Source organism: Amblyomma americanum, chromosome 6, assembly GCF_052857255.1.
Source record: "Amblyomma americanum isolate KBUSLIRL-KWMA chromosome 6, ASM5285725v1, whole genome shotgun sequence".
In the NCBI taxonomy this organism is placed as follows: domain Eukaryota; kingdom Metazoa; phylum Arthropoda; class Arachnida; order Ixodida; family Ixodidae; genus Amblyomma; species Amblyomma americanum.
The window spans coordinates 175,593,800-175,613,224 of NC_135502.1; positions in this window are offsets into that span (position 1 = coordinate 175,593,800).

Below are 19,425 nucleotides of genomic sequence, written 5' to 3' on the forward strand. Positions count from 1 at the left end.
CGTGGTGCAGGTCTAGCTTTCATGGTGCGCGCATCGCTGGACGTATTTGTTTTGTTGCAATTGGACCCCTTCACTCACGAACTCGGTACTAAACAGGCGGTTCTCGCTGTTGATGCGCCCGTTTATGCTGCTCGTGGTGCAGGTCTAGCTTTCATGGTGTGCGCATCGCTGGACGTATTTGTTTTGTTGCAATTGGACCCCTTCGCTCACGAACTCGGTACTAAACAGGCGGTTCTCGCTGTGGATGCGTCCGTTTATGCTGCTCGTGGTGCGGGTCTAGCTTTCATGGTGCGCGCATCGCTGGACGTATTTTTTTTTGTTGCAATTGGACCCCTTCACTCACGAACTCAGTACTAAACAGGCGGTTCTCGCTGTGGATGCGCCCGTTTATGCTGCTCGTGGTGCAGGTCTAGCTTTCATGGTGTGCGCATCGCTGGACGTATTTGTTTAGTTGCAATTGGACCCCTTCGCTCACGAACTCGGTACTAAACAGGCGGTTCTCGCTGTTGATGCGCCCGTTTATGCTGCTCGTGGTGCAGGTCTAGCTTTCATGGTGCGCGCATCGCTGACGTTTTTGTTTTGCCTCAATTGGACCGCTTCGCTCACGAACTCGGTACTAAACAAGCGGTTCTCGCTGTTGAAGCGCCCTTTTATGCTGCCCTTGGTGCAGGTCTAGCTTTCATGGTGCGCGCATCGCTAAACGTTTTTGTTTTGCTGCAATTGGACCGCTTCGCTCACGAACTCGGTACTAAACAAGCGGTTCTCGCTGTTGAAGCGCCCTTTTATGCTGCTCGTGGTGCAGGTCTAGCTTTCATGGTGCGCGCATCGCTGGATGTGTTTGTTTTGTTGCAATTGGACCCCTTCGCTCACGAACTCGGTACTAAACAAGCGGTTCTCGCTGTTGATGCGCCCGTTTATGCTGCTCATGGTGCAGGTCTAGCTTTCATGGTGTGCGCATCGCTGGACGTATTTGTTTTGTTGCAATTGGACCCCTTCGCTCACGAACTCGGTACTAAACAGGCGGTTCTCGCTGTTGATGCGCCCGTTTATGCTGCTCGTGGTGCAGGTCTAGCTTTCATAGTGCGCGCATCGCTGGACGTTTTTGTTTTGCTGCAATTGGACCCCTTCGCTCACGAACTCGGTACTAAACAGGCGGTTCTCGCTGTGGATGCGTCCGTTTATGCTGCTCGTGGTGCGGGTCTAGCTTTCATGGTGCGCGCATCGCTGGACGTATTTTTTTTTGTTGCAATTGGACCCCTTCACTCACGAACTCAGTACTAAACAGGCGGTTCTCGCTGTGGATGCGCCCGTTTATGCTGCTCGTGGTGCAGGTCTAGCTTTCATGGTGTGCGCATCGCTGGACGTATTTGTTTAGTTGCAATTGGACCCCTTCGCTCACGAACTCGGTACTAAACAGGCGGTTCTCGCTGTTGATGCGCCCGTTTATGCTGCTCGTGGTGCAGGTCTAGCTTTCATGGTGCGCGCATCGCTGACGTTTTTGCTTTGCCTCAATTGGACCGCTTCGCTCACGAACTCGGTACTAAACAAGCGGTTCTCGCTGTTGAAGCGCCCTTTTATGCTGCCCTTGGTGCAGGTCTAGCTTTCATGGTGCGCGCATCACTGGACGTTTTTGTTTTGCTGCAATTGGACCGCTTCGCTCACGAACTCGGTACTAAACAAGCGGTTCTCGCTGTTGAAGCGCCCTTTTATGCTGCTCGTGGTGCAGGTCTAGCTTTCATGGTGCGCGCATCGCTGACGTTTTTGTTTTGCTGCAATTGGACCGCTTCGCTATCGAACTCGGTAATAAACAGGCGGTTCTCGCTGTTGAAGCGCCCGTTTATGCTGCTCGTGGTGCGGGTCTAGCTTTCACGGTGCGCGCATCGCAGAACGTATTTGTTTTGTTGCAATTGGACCCCTTCGCTCACGAACTCGGTACTAAACAGGCGGTTCTCGCTGTTGAGGCGCCCTTTTTTGCTGCTCGTGGTGCAGGTCTAGCTTTCACGGTGCGCGCATCGCTGGATGTGTTTGTTTTGTCGCAATTGGACCCCTTCGCTCACGAACTCGGTACTAAACAGGCGGTTCTCGCTGTTGATGCGCCCGTTTATGGTGCTCATGGTGCAGGTCTAGCTTTCATGGTGTGCGCATCGCTGGACGTATTTGTTTTGTTGCAATTGGACCCCTTCGCTCACGAACTCGGTACTAAACAGGCGGTTCTCGCTGTTGATGCGCCCGTTTATGCTGCTCGTGGTGCAAGTCTAGCTTTCATGGTGCGCGCATCGCTGGACGTTTCTGTTTTGCTGCAATTGGACCCCTTCGCTCACGAACTCGGTACTAAACAGGCGGTTCTCGCTGTGGATGCGTCCGTTTATGCTGCTCGTGGTGCGGGTCTAGCTTTCATGGTGTGCGCATCGCTGGACGTATTTTTTTTTGTTGCAATTGGACCCCTTCACTCACGAACTCGGTACTAAACAGGCGGTTCTCGCAGTTGATGCGCCCGTTTATGCTGCTCGTGGTGCGGGTCTAGCTTTCATGGTGCGCGCATCGCTGGACGTTCTTGTTTTGCTGCAATTGGACCGCTTCGGTCACGAACTGGGTACTAAACAGGCGGTTTTCGCTTTTGAAGCGACCGTGTATGCTGCTCGTTGTGCAGAACTAGCTTTCATGGTGCGCGCATCGCTGGACGTATTTGTTTTGTTCAATTGGAACCCTTCGCTCACAAACTCGGTACTAAACAGGCGGTTCTCTCTATTGAAGCGCCCGTTGATGCTGCTCGTGGTGCGGGTCTAGCTTTCATGGCGCGCGCATCGCTGGACGTATTTTTTTTTGCTGCTATTGGACCGCTTCGCTCTGGAACTCGGTACTAAACAGGCGGTTCTCGCCGTTGAAGCGCCCGTTTATACTGCTCGTGGTGCGGGTCTAGCTTTCACGGTGCGCGCATCGCTGGACGTATTTGTTTTGTTGCAATTGGACCCCTTTGCTCACGAACTCGGTACTAAACAGGCGGTTCTCGCTGTTGATGCGCCCTTTTTTGCTGCTCGTGGTGCAGGTCTAGCTTTCATGGTGCGCGCATCGCTGGATGTGTTTGTTTTGTTGCAATTGGACCCCTTCGCTCACGAACTCGGTACTAAACAAGCGGTTCTCGCTGTTGAAGCGCCCGTTTATGCAGCTCGTGGTGCAGGTCTAGCTTTCATGGTGCGCGCATCGCTGGACGTATTTGTTTTGTTGCAATTGGACCCCTTCGCTCACGAACTCGGTACTAAACAGGCGGTTCTCGCTGTTGATGCGCCCTTTTTTGCTGCTCGTGGTGCAGGTCTAGCTTTCACGGTGCGCGCATCGCTGGATGTGTTTGTTTTGACGCAATTGGACCCCTTCGCTCTCGAACTCGGTACTAAACAAGCGGTTCTCGCTGTTGAAGCGCCCGTTTATGCAGCTCGTGGTGCAGGTCTAGCTTTCATGGTGCGCGCATCGCTGGACGTATTTGTTTTGTTGCAATTGGACCCCTTCACTCACGAACTCGGTACTAAACAGGCGGTTCTCGCTGTTGATGCGCCCGTTTATGCTGCTCATGGTGCAGGTCTAGCTTTCATGGTGTGCGCATCGCTGGACGTATTTGTTTTGTTGCAATTGGACCCCTTCGCTCACGAACTCGGTACTAAACAGGCGGTTCTCGCTGTTGATGCGCCCGTTTATGCTGCTCGTGGTGCAGGTCTAGCTTTCATGGTGCGCGCATCGCTGGACGTTTTTGTTTTGCTGCAATTGGACCCCTTCGCTCACGAACTCGGTACTAAACAGGCGGTTCTCGCTGTGGATGCGTCCGTTTATGCTGCTCGTGGTGCGGGTCTAGCTTTCATGGTGCGCGCATCGCTGGACGTATTTTTTTTTGTTGCAATTGGACCCCTTCACTCACGAACTCAGTACTAAACAGGCGGTTCTCGCTGTGGATGCGCCCGTTTATGCTGCTCGTGGTGCAGGTCTAGCTTTCATGGTGTGCGCATCGCTGGACGTATTTGTTTAGTTGCAATTTGACCCCTTCGCTCACGAACTCGGTACTAAACAGGCGGTTCTCGCTGTTGATGCGCCCGTTTATGCTCCTCGTGGTGCAGGTCTAGCTTTCATGGTGCGCGCATCGCTGACGTTTTTGTTTTGCCTCAATTGGACCGCTTCGCTCACGAACTCGGTACTAAACAAGCGGTTCTCGCTGTTGAAGCGCCCTTTTATGCTGCCCTTGGTGCAGGTCTAGCTTTCATGGTGCGCGCATCGCTGGACGTTTTTGTTTTGCTGCAATTGGACCGCTTCGCTCACGAACTCGGTACTAAACAAGCGGTTCTCGCTGTTGAAGCGCCCTTTTATGCTGCTCGTGGTGCAGGTCTAGCTTTCATGGTGCGCGCATCGCTGACGTTTTTGTTTTGCTGCAATTGGACCGCTTCGCTATCGAACTCGGTAATAAACAGGCGGTTCTCGCTGTTGAAGCGCCCGTTTATGCTGCTCGTGGTGCGGGTCTAGCTTTCACGGTGCGCGCATCGCAGAACGTATTTGTTTTGTTGCAATTGGACCCCTTCGCTCACGAACTCGGTACTAAACAGGCGGTTCTCGCTGTTGAGGCGCCCTTTTTTGCTGCTCGTGGTGCAGGTCTAGCTTTCACGGTGCGCGCATCGCTGGATGTGTTTGTTTTGTCGCAATTGGACCCCTTCGCTCACGAACTCGGTACTAAACAAGCGGTTCTCGCTGTTGAAGCGCCCGTTTATGCAGCTCGTGGTGCAGGTCTAGCTTTCATGGTGCGCGCATCGCTGGACGTATTTGTTTTGTTGCAATTGGACCCCTTCACTCACGAACTCGGTACTAAACAGGCGGTTCTCGCTGTTGATGCGCCCGTTTATGGTGCTCATGGTGCAGGTCTAGCTTTCATGGTGTGCGCATCGCTGGACGTATTTGTTTTGTTGCAATTGGACCCCTTCGCTCACGAACTCGGTACTAAACAGGCGGTTCTCGCTGTTGATGCGCCCGTTTATGCTGCTCGTGGTGCAGGTCTAGCTTTCATGGTGCGCGCATCGCTGGACGTTTTTGTTTTGCTGCAATTGGACCCCTTCGCTCACGAACTCGGTACTAAACAGGCGGTTCTCGCTGTGGATGCGTCCGTTTATGCTGCTCGTGGTGCGGGTCTAGCTTTCATGGTGCGCGCATCGCTGGACGTATTTTTTTTTTGTTGCAATTGGACCCCTTCACTCACGAACTCGGTACTAAACAGGCGGTTCTCGCAGTTGATGCGCCCGTTTATGCTGCTCGTGGTGCGGGTCTAGCTTTCGTGGTGCGCGCATCGCTGGACGTTTTTGTTTTGCTGCAATTGGACCGCTTCGGTCACGAACTGGGTACTAAACAGGCGGTTTTCGCTTTTGAAGCGACCGTGTATGCTGCTCGTTGTGCAGAACTAGCTTTCATGGTGCGCGCATCGCTGGACGTATTTGTTTTGTTCAATTGGAACCCTTCGCTCACAAACTCGGTACTAAACTGGCGGTTCTCTCTATTGAAGCGCCCGTTGATGCTGCTCGTGGTGCGGGTCTAGCTTTGATGGCGCGCGCATCGCTGGACGTATTGTTTTTTGCTGCTATTGGACCGCTTCGCTCTGGAACTCGGTACTAAACAGGCGGTTCTCGCCGTTGAAGCGCCCGTTTATACTGCTCGTGGTGCGGGTCTAGCTTTCACGGTGCGCGCATCGCTGGACGTATTTGTTTTGTTGCAATTGGACCCCTTCGCTCATGAACTCGGTAATAAACAGGCGGTTCTCGCTGTTGATGCGCCCTTTTTTGCTGTTCGTGGTGCAGGTCTAGCTTTCATGGTGCGCGCATCGCTGGATGTGTTTGTTTTGTTGCAATTGGACCCCTTCGCTCACGAACTCGGTACTAAACAAGCGGTTCTCGCTGTTGAAGCGCCCGTTTATGCAGCTCGTGGTGCAGGTCTAGCTTTCATGGTGCGCGCATCGCTGGACGTATTTGTTTTGTTGCAATTGGACCCCTTCGCTCACGAACTCGGTACTAAACAGGCGGTTCTCGCTGTTGATGCGCCCTTTTTTGCTGCTCGTGGTGCAGGTCTAGCTTTCACGGTGCGCGCATCGCTGGATGTGTTTGTTTTGTCGCAATTGGACCCCTTCGCTCTCGAACTCGGTACTAAACAAGCGGTTCTCGCTGTTGAAGCGCCCGTTTATGCAGCTCGTGGTGCAGGTCTAGCTTTCATGGTGCGCGCATCGCTGGACGTATTTGTTTTGTTGCAATTGGACCCCTTCACTCACGAACTCGGTACTAAACAGGCGGTTCTCGCTGTTGATGCGCCCGTTTATGCTGCTCATGGTGCAGGTCTAGCTTTCATGGTGTGCGCATCGCTGGACGTATTTGTTTTGTTGCAATTGGACCCCTTCGCTCACGAACTCGGTACTAAACAGGCGGTTCTCGCTGTTGATGCGCCCGTTTATGCTGCTCGTGGTGCAGGTCTAGCTTTCATGGTGCGCGCATCGCTGGACGTTTTTGTTTTGCTGCAATTGGACCCCTTCGCTCACGAACTCGGTACTAAACAGGCGGTTCTCGCTGTGGATGCGTCCGTTTATGCTGCTCGTGGTGCGGGTCTAGCTTTCATGGTGCGCGCATCGCTGGACGTATTTTTTTTTGTTGCAATTGGACCCCTTCACTCACGAACTCGGTACTAAACAGGCGGTTCTCGCTGTGGATGCGCCCGTTTATGCTGCTCGTGGTGCAGGTCTAGCTTTCATGGTGTGCGCATCGCTGGACGTATTTGTTTAGTTGCAATTGGACCCCTTCGCTCACGAACTCGGTACTAAACAGGCGGTTCTCGCTGTTGATGCGCCCGTTTATGCTGCTCGTGGTGCAGGTCTAGCTTTCATGGTGCGCGCATCGCTGACGTTTTTGTTTTGCCTCAATTGGACCGCTTCGCTCACGAACTCGGTACTAAACAAGCGGTTCTCGCTGTTGAAGCGGCCTTTTATGCTGCCCTTGGTGCAGGTCTAGCTTTCATGGTGCGCGCATCGCTGGACGTTTTTGTTTTGCTGCAATTGGACCGCTTCGCTATCGAACTCGGTAATAAACAGGCGGTTCTCGCTGTTGAAGCGCCCGTTTATGCTGCTCGTGGTGCGGGTCTAGCTTTCACGGTGCGCGCATCGCAGAACGTATTTGTTTTGTTGCAATTGGACCCCTTCGCTCACGAACTCGGTACTAAACAGGCGGTTCTCGCTGTTGAGGCGCCCTTTTTTGCTGCTCGTGGTGCAGGTCTAGCTTTCATGGTGCGCGCATCGCTGGATGTGTTTGTTTTGCTCCAATGGGACCCCTTCGCTCACGAACTCGGTACTAAATAAGCGGTTCTCGCTGTTGAAGCGCCCGTTTATGCAGCTCGTGGTGCAGGTCTAGCTTTCATGGTGCGCGCATCGCTGGATGTGTTTGTTTTGTTGCAATTGGACCCCTTCGCTCTCGAACTCGGTACTAAACAGGCGGTTCTCGCTGTTGAAGCGCCCGTTTATGCAGCTCGTGGTGCAGGTCTAGCATTCATGGTGCGCGCATCGCTGGATGTATTTGTTTTTTTGCAATTGGACCCCTTCGCTCACGAACTCGGTACTAAACAGGCGGTTCTCGCTTTTGATGCGCCCTTTTTTGCTGCTCGTGGTGCAGGTCTAGCTTTCATGGTGCGCGCATCACTGGATGTGTTTGTTTTGTTGCAATTGGACCCCTTCGCTCACGAACTCGGTACTAAACAAGCGGTTCTCGCTGTTGAAGCGCCCGTTTATGCAGCTCGTGGTGCAGGTCTAGCTTTCATGGTGCGCGCATTGCTGGCCGTATTTGTTTTGTTGCAATTGGACCCCTTCGCTCACGAACTCGGTACTAAACAGGTGGTTCTCGCTATTGAAGGGCCCGTTGATGCTGCTCGTGGTGCAGGTCTAGCTTTCATGGTGTGCGCATCGCTGGACGTATTTGTTTTGTTGCAATTGGACCCCTTCGCTCACGAACTCGGTACTAAACAGGCGGTTCTCGCAGTTGATGCGCCCGTTTATGCTGCTGGTGGTGCGGGTCTAGCTTTCATGGTGCGCGCATCGCTGGACGTTTTTGTTTTGCTGCAATTGGACCGCTTCGGTCACGAACTGGGTACTAAACAGGCGGTTTTCGCTTTTGAAGCGACCGTGTATGCTGCTCGTTGTGCAGAACTAGCTTTCATGGTGCGCGCATCGCTGGATGTATTTGTTTTGTTCAATTGGAACCCTTCGCTCCCAAACTCGGTACTAAACAGGCGGTTCTCTCTATTGAAGCGCCCGTTGATGCTGCTCGTGGTGCGGGTCTAGCTTTCATGGCGCGCGCATCGCTGGACGTATTTTTTTTTGCTGCTATTGGACCGCTTGGCTCTGGAACTCGGTACTAAACAGGCGGTTCTCGCCGTTGAAGCGCCCGTTTATACTGCTCGTGGTGCGGGTCTAGCTTTCACGGTGCGCGTATCGCTGGACGTATTTGTTTTGTTGCAATTGGACCCCTTCGCTCACGATCTCGGTACTAAACAGGCGGTTCTCGCTGTTGATGCGCCCTTTTTTGCTGCTCGTGGTGCAGGTCTAGCTTTCATGGTGCGCGCATCGCTGGATGTGTTTGTTTTGTTGCAATTGGACCCCTTCGCTAACGAACTCGGTACTAAACAAGCGGTTCTCGCTGTTGAAGCGCCCGTTTATGCAGCTCGTGGTGCAGGTCTAGCTTTCATGGTGCGCGCATCGCTGGACGTATTTGTTTTGTTGCAATTCGACCCCTTCGCTCACGAACTCGGTACTAAACAGGCGGTTCTCGCTGTTGATGCGCCCGTTTATGCTGCTCATGGTGCAGGTCTAGCTTTCATGGTGTGCGCATCGCTGGACGTATTTGTTTTGTTGCAATTGGACCCCTTCGCTCACGAACTCGGTACTAAACAGGCGGTTCTCGCTGTTGATGCGCCCGTTTATGCTGCTCGTGGTGCAGGTCTAGCTTTCATGGTGCGCGCATCGCTGGACGTTTTTGTTTTGCTGCAATTGGACCCCTTCGCTCACGAACTCGGTACTAAACAGGCGGTTCTCGCTGTGGATGCGTCCGTTTATGCTGCTCGTGGTGCGGGTCTAGCTTTCATGGTGCGCGCATCGCTGGACGTATTTTTTTTGTTGCAATTGGACCCCTTCACTCACGAACTCGGTACTAAACAGGCGGTTCTCGCAGTTGATGCGCCCGTTTATGCTGCTCGTGGTGCGGGTCTAGCTTTCATGGTGCGCGCATCGCTGGACGTTTTTGTTTTGCTGCAATTGGACCGCTTCGGTCACGAACTGGGTACTAAACAGGCGGTTTTCGCTTTTGAAGCGACCGTGTATGCTGCTCGTTGTGCAGAACTAGCTTTCATGGTGCGCGCATCGCTGGACGTATTTGTTTTGTTCAATTGGAACCCTTCGCTCACAAACTCGGTACTAAACAGGCGGTTCTCTCTATTGAAGCGCCCGTTGATGCTGCTCGTGGTGCGGGTCTAGCTTTCATGGCGCGCGCATCGCTGGACGTATTTTTTTTTGCTGCTATTGGACCGCTTCGCTCTGGAACTCGGTACTAAACAGGCGGTTCTCGCCGTTGAAGCGCCCGTTTATACTGCTCGTGGTGCGGGTCTAGCTTTCACGGTGCGCGCATCGCTGGACGTATTTGTTTTGTTGCAATTGGACCCCTTCGCTCACGATCTCGGTACTAAACAGGCGGTTCTCGCTTTTGATGCGCCCTTTTTTGCTGCTCGTGGTGCAGGTCTAGCTTTCATGGTGCGCGCATCGCTGGATGTGTTTGTTTTGTTGCAATTGGACCCCTTCGCTCACGAACTCGGTACTAAACAAGCGGTTCTCGCTGTTGAAGCGCCCGTTTATGCAGCTCGTGGTGCAGGTCTAGCTTTCACGGTGCGCGCATCGCTGGATGTGTTTGTTTTGTCGCAATTGGACCCCTTCGCTCACGAACTCGGTACTAAACAAGCGGTTCTCGCTGTTGAAGCGCCCGTTTATGCAGCTCGTGGTGCAGGTCTAGCTTTCATGGTGCGCGCATCGCTGGACGTATTTGTTTTGTTGCAATTGGACCCCTTCACTCACGAACTCGGTACTAAACAGGCGGTTCTCGCTGTTGATGCGCCCGTTTATGCTGCTCATGGTGCAGGTCTAGCTTTCATGGTGTGCGCATCGCTGGACGTATTTGTTTTGTTGCAATTGGACCCCTTCGCTCACGAACTCGGTACTAAACAGGCGGTTCTCGCTGTTGATGCGCCCGTTTATGCTGCTCGTGGTGCAGGTCTAGCTTTCATGGTGCGCGCATCGCTGGACGTTTTTGTTTTGCTGCAATTGGACCCCTTCGCTCACGAACTCGGTACTAAACAGGCGGTTCTCGCTGTGGATGCGTCCGTTTATGCTGCTCGTGGTGCGGGTCTAGCTTTCATGGTGCGCGCATCGCTGGACGTATTTTTTTGTTGCAATTGGACCCCTTCACTCACGAACTCGGTACTAAACAGGCGGTTCTCGCTGTTGATGCGCCCTTTTTTGCTGCTCGTGGTGCAGGTCTAGCTTTCATGGTGCGCGCATCGCTGGACGTATTTGTTTTGTTGCAATTGGACCCCTTCACTCACGAACTCGGTACTAAACAGGCGGTTCTCGCTGTTGATGCGCCCGTTTATGCTGCTCGTGGTGCAGGTCTAGCTTTCATGGTGTGCGCATCGCTGGACGTATTTGTTTTGTTGCAATTGGACCTCTTCGCTCACGAACTCGGTACTAAACAGGCGGTTCTCGCTGTGGATGCGTCCTTTTATGCTGCTCGTGGTGCGGGTCTAGCTTTCATGGTGCGCGCATCGCTGGACGTATTTTTTTTTGCTGCAATTGGACCGCTCGCTCACGAACTCGGTACTAAACAAGCGGTTCTCGCTGTTGAAGCGCCCGTTTATGCAGCTCGTGGTGCAGGTCTAGCTTTCATGGTGCGCGCATCGCTGGACGTATTTGTTTTGTTGCAATTGGACCCCTTCACTCACGAATTCGGTACTAAACAGGCGGTTCTCTCTATTGAAGCGCCCGTTGATGCTGCTCGTGGTGCGGGTCTAGCGTTCATGGTGCGCGCATCGCTGGACGTATTTTTTTGCTGCAATTGGACCGCTTCGCTCTGGATCTCGGTACTAAACAGGCGGTCCTCGCTGTTGAAGCACCCGTTTATGCTGCTCGTGGTGCGGGTCTAGCTTTCATGGTGCGCGCATCGCTGGACGTATTTGTTTCGCTGCAATTGGACCGCTTCGCTCACGAACTCGGTACTAAACAGGCGGTTCTCGCTGTTGAAACGCCCGTTTATGCTGCTCGTGGTGCGGGTCTAGCTTTCACGGTGCCCGCATCGCTGGACGTATTTGTTTTGTTGCAATTGGACCGCTTCGCTCATGAACTCGGTACTAAACAAGCGGTTCTCGCTGTTGAAGCGCCCGTTTATGCTGCTCGTGGTGCAGGTCTAGCTTTCATGGTGCGCGCATCGCTGGACGTTTTTGTTTTGTTGCAATTGGACCGCTTCGCTCACGAACTCGGTACTAAACAGGCGGTTCTCGCTGTTGAAGCGCCCGTTTATGCTGCTCGTGGTGCGGGTCTAGCTTTCACGGTGCGCGCATCGCTGGATGTATTTGCTTTGTTGCACTTGGACCCCTTCGCTCACGAACTCGGTACTAAACAAGGGGTTCTCGCTGTTGAATCGCCCGTTTATGCTGCTCGTGGTGCAGGTCTAGCTTTCATGGTGCCCGCATCGCTGGACGTATTTGTTTTGCTACTATTGGACCGCTTCGCTCACGAACTCGGTACTAAACAGGCGGTTCTCGCTGTTGATGCGCCCGTTTATGCTGCTCGTGGTGCAGGTCTAGCTTTCATGGTGCGCGCATCGCTGGACGTTTTTGTTTTGCTGCAATTGGACCCCTTCGCTCACGAACTCGGTACTAAACAGGCGGTACTCGCTGTGGATGCGTCCGTTTATGCTGCTCGTGGTGCGGGTCTAGCTTTCATGGTGCGCGCATCGCTGGACGTATTTTTTTTGTTGCAATTGGACCCCTTCACTCACGAACTCGGTACTAAACAGGCGGTTCTCGCTGTTGATGCGCCCTTTTTTGCTGCTCGTGGTGCAGGTCTAGCTTTCATGGTGCGCGCATCGCTGGACGTATTTGTTTTGTTGCAATTGGACCCCTTCACTCACGAACTCGGTACTAAACAGGCGGTTCTCGCTGTTGATGCGCCCGTTTATGTTGCTCGTGGTGCAGGTCTAGCTTTCATGGTGTGCGCATCGCTGGACGTATTTGTTTTGTTGCAATTGGACCTCTTCGCTCACGAACTCGGTACTAAACAGGCGGTTCTCGCTGTGGATGCGTCCTTTTATGCTGCTCGTGGTGCGGGTCTAGCTTTCATGGTGCGCGCATCGCTGGACGTATTTTTTTTTGCTGCAATTGGACCGCTTCGCTCACGAACTCGGTACTAAACAAGCGGTTCTCGCTGTTGAAGCGCCCGTTTATGCAGCTCGTGGTGCAGGTCTAGCTTTCATGGTGCGCGCATCGCTGGACGTATTTGTTTTGTTGCAATTGGACCCCTTCACTCACGAATTCGGTACTAAACAGGCGGTTCTCTCTATAGAAGCGCCCGTTGATGCTGCTCGTGGTGCGGGTCTAGCGTTCATGGTGCGCGCATCGCTGGACGTATTTTTTTGCTGCAATTGGACCGCTTCGCTCTGGATCTCGGTACTAAACAGGCGGTACTCGCTGTTGAAGCACCCGTTTATGCTGCTCGTGGTGCGGGTCTAGCTTTCATGGTGCGCGCATCGCTGGACGTATTTGTTTTGCTGCAATTGGACCGCTTCGCTCAAGAACTCGGTACTAAACAGGCGGTTCCCGCTGTTGAAGCGCCCGTTTATGCTGCTCGTGGTGCGGGTCTAGCTTTCACGGTGCCCGCATCGCTGGACGTATTTGTTTTGTTGCAATTGGACCGCTTCGCTCAAGAACTCGGTACTAAACAGGCGGTTCTCGCTGTTGAAGCGCCCGTTTATGCTGCTCGTGGTGCGGGTCTAGCTTTCACGGTGCCCGCATCGCTGGACGTATTTGTTTTGTTGCAATTGGACCGCTTCGCTCATGAACTCGGTACTAAACAAGCGGTTCTCGCTGTTGAAGCGCCCGTTTATGCTGCTCGTGGTGCAGGTCTAGCTTTCATGGTGCGCGCATCGCTGGACGTTTTTGTTTTGTTGCAATTGGACCGCTTCGCTCACGAACTCGGTACTAAACAGGCGGTTCTCGCTGTTGAAGCGCCCGTTTATGCTGCTCGTGGTGCGGGTCTAGCTTTCACGGTGCGCGCGTCGCTGGATGTATTTGCTTTGTTGCAATTGGACCCCTTCGCTCACGAAATCGGTACTAAACAAGGGGTTCTCGCTGTTGAATCGCCCGTTTATGCTGCTCGTGGTGCAGGTCTAGCTTTCATAATGCCCGCATCGCTGGACGTATTTGTTTTGCTACTATTGGACCGCTTCGCTCACGAACCCGGTACTAAACAGGCGGTTCTCGCTGTTGAAGCGCCCGTTTATGCTGCTCGTGGTGCGGGTCTAGCTTTCACGGTGCCCGCATCGCTGGACGTATTTGTTTTGTTGCAATTGGACCGCTTCGCTCACGAACTCGGTACTAAACAGGCGGTTCTCGCTGTTGAAGCGCCCGTTTATGCTGCTCGTGGTGCGGGTCTAGCTTTCACGGTGCCCGCATCGCTGGACGTATTTGTTTTGTTGCAATTGGACCGCTTCGCTCACGAACTCGGTACTAAACAAGCGGTTCTCGCTGTTGAAGCGCCCGTTTATGCTGCTCGTGGTGCGGGTCTAGCTTTCACGGTGCCCGCATCGCTGGACGTATTTGTTTTGTTGCAATTGGACCGCTTCGCTCACGAACTCGGTACTAAACAAGCGGTTCTCGCTGTTGAAGCGCCCGTTTATGCTGCTCGTGGTGCAGGTCTAGCTTTCATGGTGCGCGCATCGCTGGACGTTTTTGTTTTGTTGCAATTGGACCCCTTCGCTCACGAACTCGGTACTAAACAGGCGGTTCTCGCTGTTGAAGCGCCCGTTTATGCTGCTCGTGGTGCAGGTCTAGCTTTCATGGTGCGCGCATCGCTGGACGTTTTTGTTTTGCTGCAATTGGACCGCTTCGCTCACGAACTCGGTACTAAATAAGCGGTTCTCGCTGTTGAAGCGCCCGTTTATGCTGCTCGTGGTGCGGGTCTAGCTTTCACAATGCGAGCATCGCTGGACGTTTTTGTTTTGCTGCAATTGGACCGCTTCGCTATCGAACTCGGTACTAAACAGGCGGTTCTCGCTGTTGAAGCGCCCTTTTATGCTGCTCGTGGTGCAGGTCTAGCTTTCATGGTGCGCGCATCGCTGGACGTTTTTGTTTTGCTGCAATTGGACCGCTTCGCTATCAAACTCGGTACTAAACAGGCGGTTCTCGCTGTTGAAGCGCCCGTTTATGCTGCTCGTGGTGCAGGTCTAGCTTTCATGGTGCGCGCATCGCTGGACGTTTTTGTTTTGCTGCAATTGGACCGCTTCGCTATCGAACTCGGTACTAAACAGGCGGTTCTCGCTGTTGAAGTGCCCTTTTATGCTGCTCGTGGTGCAGGTCTAGCTTTCATGGTGCGCGCATCGCTGGACGTTTTTGTTTTGCTGCAATTGGACCGCTTCGCTCACGAACTCGGTACTAAACAAGCGGTTCTCGCTGTTGAAGCGCCCGTTTATGCTGCTCGTGGTGCGGGTCTAGCTTTCATGGTGCGCGCATCGCTGGACGTATTTTTTTTGTTGCAATTGGACCCCTTCACTCACGAACTCGGTACTAAACAGGCGGTTCTCGCTGTGGATGCGCCCGTTTATGCTGCTCGTGGTGCAGGTCTAGCTTTCATGGTGCGCGCATCGCTGGACGTTTTTGTTTTGCTGCAATTGGACCGCTTCGCTATCAAACTCGGTACTAAACAGGCGGTTCTCGCTGTTGATTCTCCCTTTTATGCTGCTCGTGGTGCAGGTCTAGCTTTCATGGTGCGCGCATCGCTGGACGTTTTTGTTTTGCTGCAATTGGACCGCTTCGCTATCAAACTCGGTACTAAACAGGCGGTTCTCGCTGTTGATTCTCCCTTTTATGCTGCTCGTGGTGCAGGTCTAGCTTTCATGGTGCGCGCATCGCTGGACGTTTTTGTTTTGCTGCAATTGGACCCCTTCGCTCACGAACTCGGTACTAAACAGGCGGTTCTCGCTGTGGATGCGTGCTTTTATGCTGCTCGTGGTGCGGGTCTAGCTTTCATGGTGCGCGCATCGCTGGACGTATTTTTTTTTTGCTGCAATTGGACCGCTTCGCTCACGAACTCGGTACTAAACAAGCGGTTCTCGCTGTTGAAGCGCCCGTTTATGCAGCTCGTGGTGCAGGTCTAGCTTTCATGGTGCGCGCATCGCTGGACGTATTTGTTTTGTTGCAATTGGACCCCTTCACTCACGAATTCGGTACTAAACAGGCGGTTCTCTCTATTGAAGCGCCCGTTGATGCTGCTCGTGGTGCGGGTCTAGCGTTTATGGTGCGCGCATCGCTGGACGTATTTTTTTGCTGCAATTGGACCGCTTCGCTCTGGAACTCGGTACTAAACAGGCGGTCCTCGCTGTTGAAGCACCCGTTTATGCTGCTCGTGGTGCGGGTCTAGCTTTCATGGTGCGCGCATCGCTGGACGTTTTTGTTTTGCTGCAATTGGACCGCTTCGCTATCGAACTCGGTAATAAACAGGCGGTTCTCGCTGTTGAAGCGCCCGTTTATGCTGCTCGTGGTGCGGGTCTAGCTTTCATGGTGCGCGCATCGCTGGACGTTTTTGTTTTGCTGCAATTGGACCGCTTCGCTCACGAACTCGGTACTAAACAAGCGGTTCTCGCTGTTGAAGCGCCCTTTTATGCTGCTCGTGGTGCAGGTCTAGCTTTCATGGTGCGCGCATCGCTGACGTTTTTGTTTTGCTGCAATTGGACCGCTTCGCTATCGAACTCGGTAATAAACAGGCGGTTCTCGCTGTTGAAGCGCCCGTTTATGCTGCTCGTGGTGCGGGTCTAGCTTTCACGGTGCGCGCATCGCAGAACGTATTTGTTTTGTTGCAATTGGACCCCTTCGCTCACGAACTCGGTACTAAACAGGCGGTTCTCGCTGTTGAGGCGCCCTTTTTTGCTGCTCGTGGTGCAGGTCTAGCTTTCATGGTGCGCGCATCGCTGGATGTGTTTGTTTTGCTCCAATTGGACCCCTTCGCTCACGAACTCGGTACTAAATAAGCGGTTCTCGCTGTTGAAGCGCCCGTTTATGCAGCTCGTGGTGCAGGTCTAGCTTTCATGGTGCGCGCATCGCTGGATGTGTTTGTTTTGTTGCAATTGGACCCCTTCGCTCACGAACTCGGTACTAAACAAGCGGTTCTCGCTGTTGAAGCGCCCGTTTATGCTGCTCGTGGTGCGGGTCTAGCTTTCATGGTGCGCGCATCGCTGGACGTATTTTTTTTGTTGCAATTGGACCCCTTCACTCACGAACTCGGTACTAAACAGGCGGTTCTCGCTGTGGATGCGCCCGTTTATGCTGCTCGTGGTGCAGGTCTAGCTTTCATGGTGCGCGCATCGCTGGACGTTTTTGTTTTGCTGCAATTGGACCGCTTCGCTATCAAACTCGGTACTAAACAGGCGGTTCTCGCTGTTGATGCGCCCGTTTATGCTGCTCATGGTGCAGGTCTAGCTTTCATGGTGTGCGCATCGCTGGACGTATTTGTTTTGTTGCAATTGGACCCTTCGCTCACGAACTCGGTACTAAACAGGCGGTTCTCGCTGTTGATGCGCCCGTTTATGCTGCTCGTGGTGCAGGTCTAGCTTTCATGGTGCGCGCATCGCTGGACGTTTTTGTTTTGCTGCAATTGGACCCCTTCGCTCACGAACTCGGTACTAAACAGGCGGTTCTCGCTGTGGATGCGTCCGTTTATGCTGCTCGTGGTGCGGGTCTAGCTTTCATGGTGCGCGCATCGCTGGACGTATTTTTTTTTGTTGCAATTGGACCCCTTCACTCACGAACTCGGTACTAAACAGGCGGTTCTCGCTGTGGATGCGCCCGTTTATGCTGCTCGTGGTGCAGGTCTAGCTTTCATGGTGTGCGCATCGCTGGACGTATTTGTTTAGTTGCAATTGGACCCCTTCGCTCACGAACTCGGTACTAAACAGGCGGTTCTCGCTGTTGATGCGCCCGTTTATGCTGCTCGTGGTGCAGGTCTAGCTTTCATGGTGCGCGCATCGCTGACGTTTTTGTTTTGCCTCAATTGGACCGCTTCGCTCACGAACTCGGTACTAAACAAGCGGTTCTCGCTGTTGAAGCGGCCTTTTATGCTGCCCTTGGTGCAGGTCTAGCTTTCATGGTGCGCGCATCGCTGGACGTTTTTGTTTTGCTGCAATTGGACCGCTTCGCTATCGAACTCGGTAATAAACAGGCGGTTCTCGCTGTTGAAGCGCCCGTTTATGCTGCTCGTGGTGCGGGTCTAGCTTTCACGGTGCGCGCATCGCAGAACGTATTTGTTTTGTTGCAATTGGACCCCTTCGCTCACGAACTCGGTACTAAACAGGCGGTTCTCGCTGTTGAGGCGCCCTTTTTTGCTGCTCGTGGTGCAGGTCTAGCTTTCATGGTGCGCGCATCGCTGGATGTGTTTGTTTTGCTCCAATGGGACCCCTTCGCTCACGAACTCGGTACTAAATAAGCGGTTCTCGCTGTTGAAGCGCCCGTTTATGCAGCTCGTGGTGCAGGTCTAGCTTTCATGGTGCGCGCATCGCTGGATGTGTTTGTTTTGTTGCAATTGGACCCCTTCGCTCTCGAACTCGGTACTAAACAGGCGGTTCTCGCTGTTGAAGCGCCCGTTTATGCAGCTCGTGGTGCAGGTCTAGCATTCATGGTGCGCGCATCGCTGGATGTATTTGTTTTTTTGCAATTGGACCCCTTCGCTCACGAACTCGGTACTAAACAGGCGGTTCTCGCTTTTGATGCGCCCTTTTTTGCTGCTCGTGGTGCAGGTCTAGCTTTCATGGTGCGCGCATCACTGGATGTGTTTGTTTTGTTGCAATTGGACCCCTTCGCTCACGAACTCGGTACTAAACAAGCGGTTCTCGCTGTTGAAGCGCCCGTTTATGCAGCTCGTGGTGCAGGTCTAGCTTTCATGGTGCGCGCATTGCTGGCCGTATTTGTTTTGTTGCAATTGGACCCCTTCGCTCACGAACTCGGTACTAAACAGGTGGTTCTCGCTATTGAAGGGCCCGTTGATGCTGCTCGTGGTGCAGGTCTAGCTTTCATGGTGTGCGCATCGCTGGACGTATTTGTTTTGTTGCAATTGGACCCCTTCGCTCACGAACTCGGTACTAAACAGGCGGTTCTCGCAGTTGATGCGCCCGTTTATGCTGCTGGTGGTGCGGGTCTAGCTTTCATGGTGCGCGCATCGCTGGACGTTTTTGTTTTGCTGCAATTGGACCGCTTCGGTCACGAACTGGGTACTAAACAGGCGGTTTTCGCTTTTGAAGCGACCGTGTATGCTGCTCGTTGTGCAGAACTAGCTTTCATGGTGCGCGCATCGCTGGATGTATTTGTTTTGTTCAATTGGAACCCTTCGCTCCCAAACTCGGTACTAAACAGGCGGTTCTCTCTATTGAAGCGCCCGTTGATGCTGCTCGTGGTGCGGGTCTAGCTTTCATGGCGCGCGCATCGCTGGACGTATTTTTTTTTGCTGCTATTGGACCGCTTGGCTCTGGAACTCGGTACTAAACAGGCGGTTCTCGCCGTTGAAGCGCCCGTTTATACTGCTCGTGGTGCGGGTCTAGCTTTCACGGTGCGCGTATCGCTGGACGTATTTGTTTTGTTGCAATTGGACCCCTTCGCTCACGATCTCGGTACTAAACAGGCGGTTCTCGCTGTTGATGCGCCCTTTTTTGCTGCTCGTGGTGCAGGTCTAGCTTTCATGGTGCGCGCATCGCTGGATGTGTTTGTTTTGTTGCAATTGGACCCCTTCGCTAACGAACTCGGTACTAAACAAGCGGTTCTCGCTGTTGAAGCGCCCGTTTATGCAGCTCGTGGTGCAGGTCTAGCTTTCATGGTGCGCGCATCGCTGGACGTATTTGTTTTGTTGCAATTCGACCCCTTCGCTCACGAACTCGGTACTAAACAGGCGGTTCTCGCTGTTGATGCGCCCGTTTATGCTGCTCATGGTGCAGGTCTAGCTTTCATGGTGTGCGCATCGCTGGACGTATTTGTTTTGTTGCAATTGGACCCCTTCGCTCACGAACTCGGTACTAAACAGGCGGTTCTCGCTGTTGATGCGCCCGTTTATGCTGCTCGTGGTGCAGGTCTAGCTTTCAT